The 13,862-nt window shown below is 37.8% G+C and overlaps 1 protein-coding gene across 6 annotated transcripts in view; it reads left to right on the top strand.

Annotated features, from left to right (window-relative positions):
* LOC134654559 (brain tumor protein) overlaps positions 1-13,862 on the top strand; it is a 532,623-nt gene that overhangs the window by 512,434 nt on the left and 6,327 nt on the right. The gene's annotated exons all lie outside the window — the stretch shown is intronic.

Below are 13,862 nucleotides of genomic sequence, written 5' to 3'. Positions count from 1 at the left end.
ATTAGATAGATAGATAGATAGATAGATACGTCTTAAACGCCTTCTTTACCATCTTACCATACCGGCGCCAAAACAAGATAAAACCTTTCTTTACTTATTCATAAAAACCATCAGCGATATATTTAACTGAATAACTAACTTGGTAATTGTAAACATGAAACAAAAAGGTCGTTTATTCAACTCAACTTACAAAAAAAATTAAACCTTAATTGGGTGGACGGTAGGTCGGAGATACAACGCCTACGTTTTGTTATAGGGAGGTGTTGGGTTTCGAAGGTTGCATTTGGGTGCCCAATGCCCGGTGATCAAATTGCTCCATTAAGGGCGGAGACAACTGCGTTTGTGTAAAACCGTGCGGCCTAGCCAAGGTGACAATCGCTATCGCTTGCCATCGAATCGCTGTGTGTCTCTCTATCACTCTTCCATATTAGGGTGACAGTGACAGTTGCGTTTCGATCGCTACGGAGCGTAAGCGATTGGCACGTTGGCTACGCGGCCTGTAGTTTTTAGCTCGATATTTTGACGTCGAACGATCTCCCGCTGTGTTTGTGGTTAAGTAAAAATAGTGACAAATGGTTAAAAGAATAGTGAAAGCAATGGAAACTGGTTTTTATAACCTTTTATAAGATATTACCTCTATATTATAAGGAAAAAATTGCCACCCTAAAACGTCATCTTTTTCTATTTTTCCCTTAGGCAGGTAAAAGGTGGCAATAAGGCTTGAATTGAGGATTTCTTATAGGTAATCTGTTAAAGGGTTAAGATTTTTTAATACGGTCAGGATACATTAAACAAATAATAAGAATATGATCATTATTTGCTTTACTTATTCGTATTAAACACAATCAGAAATGTTACAATTGCTGTTATTCGTTAACGTTAAACGATTAACTCATGTGCTGTCTGTAGTTTTACACATACTTACCACAGAATAATTAGTAATATTTTATACGAATAGCTTAATATTGTTTTTTAAAACCTTACAAGCACCCTGTTATGTAAACACACTGGTTTATAATTAACTTGCTACTCCTGCTGCCATTCCCCCTGAGTAAGCTATTTTGAGACGCACTTGCTTTACTGTGCCCTTGACATAAAAATAAGCCCAGTTCTCCTGTTTACCTAAAAATAACATAAGTATTTTACGTCGACACCCCCGCTGGTTCTTTTACAACACACGGTCATGTGTTTTATTCGTTTAATAACCGATTTTAATACGGTGTATATGTCACCGTAAAAACACCGCGAAAACTACTGACTGAAAAATTCCAGATAAAAGTAGTTTTAAGTAGTTATAACGCGTTTTCACTAAAAACTAATTTTTATGGTTACATATGCAAAACTTTATTAAAAAACCGCAACTTAAACTTATAAATAAGTATTCGATTGATGTTTTCTGACAATTGTTGATAGCTAGAAAAATAAATGTAAATAGTCACGTGACTCTTCGTATTATCTGTCATCCCGATATATTTTTACTTTTCGTTTGGCGTTTGTCGATGTACCTTTGTCGGTTTGGCTAGGCCCCCTGAATATACGCTAGGTAGGGTGCCCAGAAGGTTGACCGTATTGCCCCGCTGGAAAAGGCAACAAGGCTGATCCTCTGTGCAAAATATTTGCCATCTCTCTGAGGGGCTACGGCGCAATTCGCAAGTTGCAGGGATCTTTCTCTTTTACTCCATTGAAGGCGTAATTGGAGTGACAGAGAAAAATGGCCGCAATTTGCGATTTTCGGTTTTCGCGGTAGCCCGTCTGGTCACTAGCGTGGATTGAACATCATTACTAACGAAACGTCGGTAAATATAGGTAGTAAAATAGACCCGGTTGTAAATGTGATTTAATCATTACTAAAGCCTAATTCTTGCCTAAAGCCTAAATGGATGGATTACCTTTAGTTGCCTGTAGGCAACAGTTGCGGCGACTAAATTAGAATGTTTACCCGACAATTAGGTCGTGTTGAGGGCTCGTGATTGACGGCGATCGCGGTTGGGATTAAATATTACGCTTTGATGTCGCTAGTTGTATTAATTTCCATTTTAGACTTCAACTAGAGTCTACTTAAGTAATAGTGGTTAAAACTACCCCTTTCTTCCCCCCATAAATACTCCTGTACAGTCACGCTCCGTGATTGTTACGCCATTTAGACCCAAAATGGCGTAACAATCACGTGTGGTGACTGTAATAACCTAACACTTATTTTTACCCTCTACGGGGATTAATTTATATAAATTACATATATAGTAGTTTTCTACTTCAAAAAAGATTTAAAATGTTTAGTTGAAAATAATTTGGTAACAAATCTTTCTTCTAAATCTTCTAGGTAAGATTGACTCCCAGGAAAAAAGCTATTCTAGGTATCTCATGTCTAGTTTAAGTGTTAGCTAGGCAGATTGACCACGAACGCTGTAAAGGGGTAGAAACGTCGGGATCGGGATGTATTTTAAATTCATTATACGCTATATACCTAATCGATCTGAGAACTGGTAAAGCCTGGAGTTACCAGTACAATTTAACCCTGTGTTAACGGTTAACTCCGAGTTAGTGACTAACCTTGAAGTGGTCCTAAATAGTTTTATTTCATGAATAACTGTCGCGGTAACCGAAGACAATATTCTGATTAATCGAATTATCTCTATCTGTGATTAATTACGTGTTTAGAACATGATCACAAACGGTGAATACAATTAATTAGTTTCAATTATCAGTATACAGGGTGGATTTTCTTTTTGGGTCAGTGAGGGCAGCTACCAGATCCCGTGCTGCTACGAGAAAACGGTCTAAGAAGACCTTCCCTCGATTTCAAATTAATGAAGATTGGCTTTTACAGATTTTGTAAAAAACATACAGGGTGCGAGAAAAAGGTCATTTTTGACAAACTTTTTTTTTGATGCCAATCGATCCCATTCCTATTAAGGATCAAAAGCTTGTATGGAACCAAAAAAAAATTTCCGGCTAGAAAAGCCACAAATCGAGGAAAACTTTTCCCATACAATTTGTATTAAAATGAAAACTGTTATTTTTCAAATGCTATTTTTGTATGCCAATCGATTCCATTCCTATCCAGTATCAATAGTTTCTTTGGGGTCAACTTACGGTAATGTACTAAAAAGCCACAAATTTAAGAAAACTTTTTCCATACATTTACTATGGAGAAAACGTGAAATTTAATTCACATTTTTCTATCTGGCCAATCAATCCTGTTACATTTAAGGACCATAATACTGTATGAAGACATTGCTGTAGGACTGATGGGCGAGATAGAAAATTGAGAATAACATTTCACATTTTCCCCATAGTAAATGTACGGAAAAAGTTTTTATTAATTTGTGGGTTTTTAGTACTTTACCGTAAGTTGACCCCTAGGAAACGATTGATACTGGATAGGAATGGAATCGATTGGCATACAAAAACAGCATGTGAAAAATAAAAGTTTTCATTTTCATACAAATTGTATGGGAAAAGTTTTCCTCGATTTGTGGCTTTTCTAGCCGGAAAATTTTTTTTGGTTTCATACAAGCTTTTGATCCTTAATAGGAATGGGATCGATTGGCATCAAAAAAAAAGTTTGTCAAAAATGACCTTTTTCTCGCACCCTGTATGTTTTTTTCCAAAATCTGTAATAGCCAATCTTCATTAATTTGAAATCGAGGGAAGGTCTTCTTAGACCGTTTTCTCGTAGCAGCACGGGATCTGGTAGCTGCCCTCACTGACCCAAAAAGAAAATCCACCCTGTATTCAATCACATAGGTGGATAATTTCGTTTTGAGACCTCAGCCAATTATTTTATAGTCTGTTATGTCTAATATTTACTTCTTACCAATATTATTACTGGGTATATTTATCTAGACTTAAATTAATATTATTTCTTTGATAAGTACTGCTTGATGTGTAAAACATTGATGATTACTTATGAAAGCTTTACTCATAGTATTTTATTAAGTAATCCAGCCCAACATTTTCTCATTTATAATTGGTTAGCAGAATTGAAATAAAGAAAAGCTTATCTTTTATATATATAGTAGGTACCTAATAAGGCTACATAAATGAGTCAAAATGAAGACTATCATAGTAAGCCTTATTATTTTAGGTCTGGGCCGATTTAAAAACAGTAACTATTAGTACGTAAGTACTACGTAACAATAATAAAGACTTCTGTTTATTTTAATTAATTTAAGCTGTCTGATAAACGGAAACCTACCTTAGCGAACGATAATATATTAATATTATACACAATGTAACGTAACAGAACAAACGGAATTACATATTTTACACAAGTAATTGGTAATTAACGCGCCGACCAAATATTTATTCAAACACGCTAACTTGTACAAACGTTTGCCACATACATATATTGTGTTGGTTTATGTTAATTCAATTTAATTACATCTGTGATTCTGTGACAACGCTGCCGTGTTACACTGCAGACTTACTGTTAATATTAGTACAATACTTACCTCTTACCTTCAAGAAAAGAGCGTACTCCCAACTTGAATTCCGCCAACGCACTTACAAGCTCGCTGGTGTTGGACTCCCCATGGGCGACGGTAATCCCTTACCATCAGGCGATAAATACGTCTGCTCGTTTGCCACCTATACCTATGACCTATTAATTAAAAAAGGTTTATAGGTAGGTATATTAGGTATTCGAGACGTAGACTTTTTAGAACTTACTGAAGGCAATTTGGGAAAAAAGGGAAGCTAAAAACATGCCTACATACATACATACATATAATATAGTCTATCAGCCATATTCGAACTTTAAGATACGTCAAATATTAGATATCTATTAGACATCGCCAATATATGTCAGTGTCAAAAGTGACGTTTCTTCAAACAAAAACGTCACTTTTGACACTTGTTTGACACTGACATCTTGGTGATGTCCATACCTCGCAACCGAGCTAGCAAAACCGTAGCATATGACAGTTTTGTGTCAGGGTTGGCGATTATGATGAAACATTTTGCTTTAACTTTATTGTATGTAAGATTAATAAAATTGATCGAGAACCTTGTTGACCCTCTTCCGATATAACCCGGTTCAATTTACTGTCAAATAATATAAATTAACAGGTCAATGTCAATATTAGATGCGTCTCAATGTATCTGTTATTTTGTTTATAAAATCACGTTTTTTTTTCGCATTTATTTCAAATATTAACATGGAATTTTTATTGCTTGATAATATTGGTGTGTTTGAAAACAAAGAAAATATATTTTTTGTACTTTAGTTTATGCGTAGTAGTGATAACCCTGACGTACAACTGCTACAGATTTGCTAGCTCGGTTGCGAGGTATGGTGATGTCTAATAGATACCTATCTAGTTCAAAATCCGAATCAGCCCTAAGTCGTACTTCTTCATGATTAATTTATTTATATTGATTATTAAAGTTATAATTCGCATTCGTAATTAAATAACTAACGAAAACATAGAAGATACAAGTTAACTCACAAAATGTATATAGTTGTGTTGTTGAATAATATTCAAAATCCAGTAACATAATATAAAACCGAATTACCTAATAAAAGCGTCTCTTGCTAAACCCCAAACACGCAAATAACCCCATTTTCCCCCGAGCGCCATTAAACAACCATTTGTAACTATCAAATTCGATTTCCAAATGTCGCGCGTACCGCTTACCTCCCAAATTCAAATTTGGAATTCCTCAGAATTTTAATGGAGGCAATTTATGGCGTCTCGCGACGTCATCTCGACGTAATCGCCTTACGCTATAATTGTCTTTAGCTATAATTAATATTACTTGAGCGTTATTGTTAATGAAAATAATGAGAGCGTTTTGGGACGTCACCGTCAGTGAAACGCTAAGTGTAAGGCCTGAGTGGACGCTCGAGTTGGGCGTGCAGCGGGGCGGGGCATGTGGCGTGCATGTTAAACAAATGCAAACGTATAGGAGCGGCCTTAGTGCACGCTGCTCAAATCCCTTGGGAGCTCGACGCCACGCTGCACGCCCCGCCGAACGCTCCGCTTCGAGCATCCATTCAGGCCTTACACTAAGCGTCATGCTTCCTTGGCGTATGTTTTAATGGTATTTCGACGGTTTACAGAGTCGAAGCCAACCAGCCAGTTATAATTATAATTTTTTAATAGTCTCTATGGAAAGCTGTTTCATAGGGGCGCAAAAAACCATGATATTCGTTTAAAAAGTAACTAATTATTTCAAGTTTAGTTGTAACTTTAACCGTTCTTTCTAAAATACTGCGGGCACTGCAAGGGGTACAGAAGTGTTTTATCGATTTCCATGTTTAAGCTACATATTTAAGTTTGTCAAGTTCAAGTTTCATGCATTCCGTTCATACATTGATTGAAGAAGATGAGTAAAGTTTGGCAATGTCGTACTTCGAATAAGACAGCTAAACGAGATGGCGCTGTTTGGCTCGGTACATTATGCGGTAACTCTGAGTGTGTACTGGTTCAAAAGTTGATATCAAATATCAAATATCAATATTCAGCAAATAGGCCACAAGGGCACTTTTACACGTCAATATGGAATTTACATACAGCAAAAAAAAAAACACATCAATAATTATAAAATACAACTAAGCCGTAAATATCAAATCAAACTAACATAGAGATGTATAAAGCCTCTAAATGTCGAATTACAAAAAACGCAATAACAATAGTATTGAAAAAAAAACACAAAGATACAAAAACTATAATCTAAAATTATTTAGAGATGTAAATGTCTCTAAGTGTCATCATAACTAAAAGATTACAATATATAGTAGTTAATCAAATTATCCTTAGAGATGTATAGGGTCTCCAAGAGTCAAAATCCTGTATACCTAATTAAAACATTCATTAAATTAAAGAAAATGATAGTAAAAATAAAATAGCATACGAGAACCGAATGAGGTGTGTCCATGTAATTATACTCAAAAATAAAGTTACTAAATATAATAGCTCGTGTTAGCTTAAATAGACCAGTCTCCACAAACAGCACCCGTTCACGAGTATGACGCGTATCTCAGCCATCGCCTCTCTCAACCTTCATTCGGGAAAGTGGCGACCCGATCAACAACGCCACCGTAAGCAAAGACTTTTAAGCGAGCATGACATATTCAAGCTGCCGGGCCATATTAATATTTAAATTGTAATAACGTATAGCTGTGAGACACAACATTTTGTTCTTGTATGTTACATGAAAAACGGTATATCTTCACATAATTACTAAGCAAAATGCCCTATATTGACTAAGAGATGTATAGGTCTCTCAAGTGTCAGAATCATTAAAAATATAAATATGTACAAACAAATTAAAAATAAAATTAAAACTTAGAGATGTATAAGGTCTCCAAGTGTCAAAAACTAAAATTAAATTAAGCAATATAAACAATATACCTAATTAATCAAGAACATGATGGTCTCATGTGTCAATTCTACTGGACACTAGCATGATTAATTCACAATGAAAAGAAAAAAAAAGAAAAGAAAAACAATACATATTAACTCTTATTATACTATCGAAATCAAGCTGCCGGCTTAAAGGCATCTCTATCATCTATAAAATCATTTACAGTGTAGTACGCCTTACTCAACAAGGAGCGCTTAATGTGTGACTTAAATTTGTTAAGTGGTAAATTCGCTATATCAGTGGGAACTTTGTTATAAAAACGTGTACAGTTCCCGACGAAAGACGTACTAACCTTACGGAGGCGGTGGGCGGGCACAGAAAGTTTATGTTTGTTTCTAGTGTTATAGTTATGGATATCACTGTTAAGCTTGAATTCGTGGACGTTTTTCCGTGGATGTATTGCAGTACAGCGACATCTGCCACGTTTATCTCTTAGACTTTATCTCTCTATGACAATCAATAAACTCTTTGCTTCTGTCATAAATCCCCTAAATACGGAACCCTTCATGGGCGAGTCCGACTCGCACTTGGCCGCTTTTTGAATTTCGATCTCTCGATTTCATCACTCAAAAAACGGTGGAAAACGGCGAAATGCATTTTTTTTTTAAATCCGAGCAATAGAAATTGGGAATCTAGTGGTATTGACTCCTCGTTTTCAATTCTATTAGTAGAATTTAATTGCCGAGTAGCGGAGATATTATTGAATGAAATACACGAAATCGAGCGGTCGAAATTTAGAAATCCCCGAAGTCCCCGATACCGCATAATCTCGAGGTCTAATTTAAACTAGTTCCCATACGCGACCCTCTCTACGCTCGCCTAGCAATGCTAACATCACTACTCACTACATAGTATAAAACAAAGTCGCTTCCCTGTCTGTCTGTCTGTCTGTCTGTATGCTTAGATCTTTAAAACTACGCGACGGATTTTGATGCGGTTTTTTTAAATAGATAGAGTGATTCAAGAGGAACAAAACAAATTTTGTTAACCCGTGCGAAGCCGGGGCGGGTCGCTAGTTGTGAATACATTAACTTGACAGCAATGAGTCAGCTTGCGGTTTACCTTTAAAAATTACAACTTTGTGTTAAAGCTTCAAACATGGCCACGTAACACAGCCCGTTTTAAACATCATTAAAAAGCAATTTGCAGTGTTATGTCGTTTGTGGTTTCTTTATATTCGCTTCTATTTCTTCAAATGCCCTTTACCTACTTAGAGAGACCTACCCCTAAGTCTCTACTACGTCAGGCGTGTCTCACCCCGCGATCCGGCCACCTAGCGGCCATATCTGTGCTGATCGTAACAGACGCGTTTTGTTAGAGAGTGAGTCTTCTGTACTTAGTACTATTATTTATTCTGTGCCTACGTAGAAACTTAGGGGTTGTGCACAAATCACGCGAGGTGTTTTTGTGATCTGTCGTGATTTTTTCGTGACAATCCCCCCCTCCCCCTCTCCGTATCGATCCTCGCATGATTTGTGCACAGGCCCTTACCTACATCAAGATATTATTTTTGTGCCCTTATTTACCTACACATTTGCATAAAACAAATATGTTTCCGCCAAAAACCTTAAACAAGAAAGTACCCACGTTTAATCTTTAATATTGAATGACAAGACGAAACTTGTTCAATAAAGTGGAATCATGCAAATCTCCCGTCCCTTATTAATATTATGTATGAAGCGAGACGGCAACTGCTTGCAAGTTTGAAAAATTGCAAATTCTTGCAAATTTATTGGAGCAAAGTTTTACCAAGGGTTTCGTGGCACTTTGGCTTTTTTTGTAAAACACTTAAACTAGAAAAGTAAGGTAATATTGATTTTTAATGCATTACGCTTTATCGCGGCCTATTGGAAGTACCTAAGTTTCAAAAACGTCAGTATGATTCACTACGAGTCTGACCTTGCACGGTGGCTGCACTTACCTTGTAAATATTTAGCCGATCTTAATCATTTACTTATTTGTAATATTACATAACGTAAGCCCTTAAAAATTGAAACTGTGCCATAAAAATTGTGTGAAACGGTGCGTGCTCCTTGTTTACTTTAAAAAAAGTCCCGCCATACGCATTAGGTTGATTCGTGACGTCGTAAACGCAATGTTGCCACTCGAAAAAACGCCATCCCGGACATGTTCTCATGAATTTTAACTTCTCAAGTCTCCCGGCATATTACACATGGCAACTGCCAACCCGATACATTATACATTTGGTTTTATGAAACGATTTTCTTGAGATGCCCGACCGTTTTTATTTATATTTTATGGAGGGGTGAAACGCATGTGTTATCTATAGATATATGCCGTTTATGAAGTAACGAAGTAAGTTTTGGCGTTATCATGATATCTTCTTCTTTGTCGTCACACTCTTGTCAGTGGTTGGTCGTCATATCAGAGGGCCTACCGCGAACCACGTTCGACGTGTTGCCTCCCTGTCACACTTACGTACGAATTTACAAGTGCGACAGAGAGGCAACACGTTGAACGTGGTTCGCGGTAGGCCCTCAGGGCCGGTGGCAAGTTTGAAATATAAGATTGTATTGTCATTGAGTTTCCTAACATTTAGACATCTAAAAAAACTTCCAATAAAGACAGTAAATGACCAAACGAAGATTTAATTAAATAGCAAATAGCAGTGCTCTAATAATAGCACTGTTACTTTGAAAGTTAAACAATGTAACACCGTTAATTGGAATACCCAGCGTACCCTAAAAAGGTTAATATCGGCATCTGTCCCCGCCATCTGCGTTAGATGAGCTGCCGATGCTCATTATTGCCGATTCCCTGTCATTTATCGAATTAAGAGCCAACAGGAGTGGTCATTTCTCCATACAAACGTACTCGACTGTTTCCTCCGTGGGTTTTGAAGCTAGAGCAATGAATTTTTCAACACAGATTAATATTGTCAATATCTGTGTCGGACCGTTTTGCTTTTTTTGATATTTTTGTTTTTTAAGGCGCTAGAGCCCTTCAAAAATGGCCACAATGGCCTAATTGACTATGCCGCAATGAGAGGCGTGCTATTCAAAACTGATATCAATTAGTCAAAAAAGCAAAACGGTCCGACACAGATAATGTCATAATCATTTAGATTTCCAAATTTGGTTACGATGGGTTAAGTTTTGGAGGAGGAAACAGTCGAGTACGAAACCTCGATTTTTGAGATTTTTACGCAGGGTTTTTCGCCTTGTCCTTATCGCACTAGTTTTAGGAGCTGCTTCCGTTAGCGAGACGGGTATATTTACCTAAAATATTTAAATCTTAGCTCCTGTTGGCTCTTAATAAAGCACAAGAGCTAAGTCCAGAATGTTCGTTTGACGTATTGAAAATAATGACGAAACGGCGTTGGTTTTGTATGCTTAATGAATCTTAAGTCACCATGTCACAATCATACGTATTAATTTAGAATTGAAATATTCTTTGTCAGGGCTGAAGATCGCTATACTCAGCAAGATCATTTCTCTCTTTTTTCGCATATCATAAGACTTCGATTTTCCGCTATGACACTCTCTAGACATCTTTATTCCCTTTCAATGAAAGCTCGCAGTTGATCTTATTCAAATCGGCATTCTATAGACGCTCCGAACAGACTTGAATTTTTCAATTTGCCCAAGCCGAGATCATCCCTTGCAAACTTTATTTACAGCGAGATCAGAAAAATCCAATGTTACCTCAAGGTAATTCCCAAACAATACTTTTTATAGCCACAGATTATTTATTGTGCACTCCAGCTTGAGGCGCCTCCGCCACAATTCACCGACGGTGCTAAAATGCTGTCCACCCTTACGTTTCAATTGTCATTAGTCGATCCAAGCTACTCGTATTATCGGCTTTAATTTCTGCACGTTTGAGTCGGTTTCCATCTGCTGCAGCATGTGATTTACGACCGATCAGGAAACCTTTTCGGTTGCCGTAATCTGCTTCAACCCAATCGCAATTAATGAGGTCCCAACAGCGCGGAGTCGGTTCAGGCGGTCTTATTGCTCGTACTGGGAATACTGGACGTGTTTTCAAACTGATCCTGGTTTGCTGTACATCTAAGATTAGGCAATCATTGTATTATAATATGTACGTACTGGTATTTTCGCGCATTCATATACTGGTAATTCACTGTAAAAAACCGGCCACTGTAAAAAAGTGCGAGTCGGACTCGCGCACGTAGGGTTCCGCACCATCAACAAAAAATAGACCAAAACAAGCAAAAAAACGGTCACCCATCCAAGTACTGACCCCGCCCGACGTTGCTTAACTTCGGTCAAAAATCACGTTTGTTGTATGGGAGCCCCACTTAAATCTTTATTTTATTCTGTTTTTAGTATTTGTTGTTATAGCGGCAGCAGAAATACATCATCTGTGAAAATTTCAACTGTCTAGCTATCACGGTTCGTGAGATACAGCCTGGTGACAGACGGACGGACGGACGGACGGACAGCGGAGTCTTAGTAATAGGGTCCCGTTTTTACCCTTTGGGTACGGAACCCTAAAAAGCAACATGAAACGCAATTGAATGGTATTTTCCAGATTTGTTCTTGCTTCTTTTACCTGTATAACGTAATTTATGATCGTAATAAACATTCGTAGAAAAACTAGAAGCAAGTAGTTTGTATCCCGCTCTAGAAAGCCCAAATCACATAAGATTATGCACATAGTTGTCTACACAACTCGACGGTTTTGAAGCAACATCACCAAGTCAAATGTTCACATTCTGATGTTAATCCACGCGATGTCACCGTTTCCATTCCACAATTTCCACTATGTATACATATATCAGCGGGACTAAGGGCTTCTCCCCGGAGAGTGCCGGCAAAAGGCCATACAATTTTCAAGTGTCCTAGCCCCGATTTCGCTACAAATATCCTTAATAATTCGAAATATTTTACTCTAAATCCCTTACATCGGAAAATAATCCAAGCTTGTTAAAATCTGCCGAATTCGCTGAGGTTTCTGTTGATTTAAAAGTATGTTTCTGTCAGGCAATTTCTGATGGATTAATCGTTCAATTTGTATCCAATTGTTAGTATTTATTGATTCTAGCGAGCTCCGAGAGTAATCAAAAACTACGTAGAGGGCCTTTTGTCTCGTGAATTTCAGATTGTAGCCGGAACCGATTTTGCCTGTGCTTTGTTCCCAACAATGTGTCTGGCTCGCCGTATATCTACCGTATCTCGATCGAGCTATACATCGGGGACGGAACTGCAACGCAACGATGGACGTATAATTGCTCCGTGCGGGGAAACGGCTCAAACTTCGATTGTGCCCAATGCTGAGTTACGGTTACGAGCGGGTGCTTGTTACCAATTAGGTTCTGAAACAGAGGAATTGTATGCGTTGACAACAATATAACATTTATTAGGTACAGTAAAAAAAAACAACATGCTTTCGTAATGAAATTTAAAATACTAATATTTAAGTAACAACAACGAAGTGAGTTAATTTACGGTTTAACTCGCGCATTTTTAGCCACCCGGGCGACATGTTAATAATTAGTAAATTAATTTAATATAAGCATGACCTACGACAGTTTAACTTCAATTAAGGGGGTAAATATTAAAAACAATGTTTATTATGACACATTTTTGCTTTTGCAAAGAACCTTTGTGGAATCAAGTCCTCTATGTAACCTAATAACAATATCTACCTTCCTTGAAAAAAGGCCGCTGTAACTGTATCCATGTAAAACCCTGACACAATAATCCCGTGCCAGGCCTGAAACGCCCTGCTTACAAATAAACCACTTTAATGCATGCTGCATCGCTTTGACACCTCAAAGGGAATGTAGACAACGATATACTTGCCGAATAGCGCTTGCAAATTTTATCATTAGTCGACGAGCCAGCGTGGTCATTCCGTATGCAGCGTCGCATAGGCAATGCAATCGAGCCGTCACTGTCACTGGGGACTAAGCGGCCGCTGTAATGTATTGCGGACGCTGCCCGTAAATTCCCATATTACCCCAGAGCTGCACTATCGGAAATTAGAACCTGTTAGCTACCAACCTAATTAAGTATTCCGGTTTATCTCTGTACCGTTTTGTCGAGAGCAATTTTGACTACCTTCTACAAAACAAGGCCATTCACCTCGCAAATATCTCCCCTTAGGTACAGTTCTAAACACGGGGGAGTCAAAATAAATTTCCACCCTCACCCTAATTCGAATGAGCGCGATCCCCTTTCGATTCGCCCTATGCGTTGGCATGGCAACGGGCCCTTTGTAGGGAGTGCACCGCCGATGTAAACATTCCAGAGGCGTTCCTGAAATGCACTTTTCGGCTACCCGTCCTCGTTATTGATGTTTCTCCGCTCCTTCCGGCCGCCAGCTCGTAAATGGCTCCAAAATATTAAGTTAAGCTTGTCTATTTATCACGTTTATGGCGCTTGTATATACGGGTAAGGTCAGGAGATGCATTTACGTTATAGCGCTCTAAATTGATATTAGAATGTTGAAACGTGCCTTTGAACGTTGAAAATATACTTTAACGATTTTATTCGGTCGGAGAT

Source organism: Cydia amplana, chromosome 15, assembly GCF_948474715.1.
Source record: "Cydia amplana chromosome 15, ilCydAmpl1.1, whole genome shotgun sequence".
Taxonomy (NCBI): Eukaryota; Metazoa; Arthropoda; class Insecta; order Lepidoptera; family Tortricidae; genus Cydia; species Cydia amplana.
The sequence above is the reverse complement of the archived record's forward strand: the minus strand, read 5'-3'. Positions and strand labels throughout refer to the sequence as shown.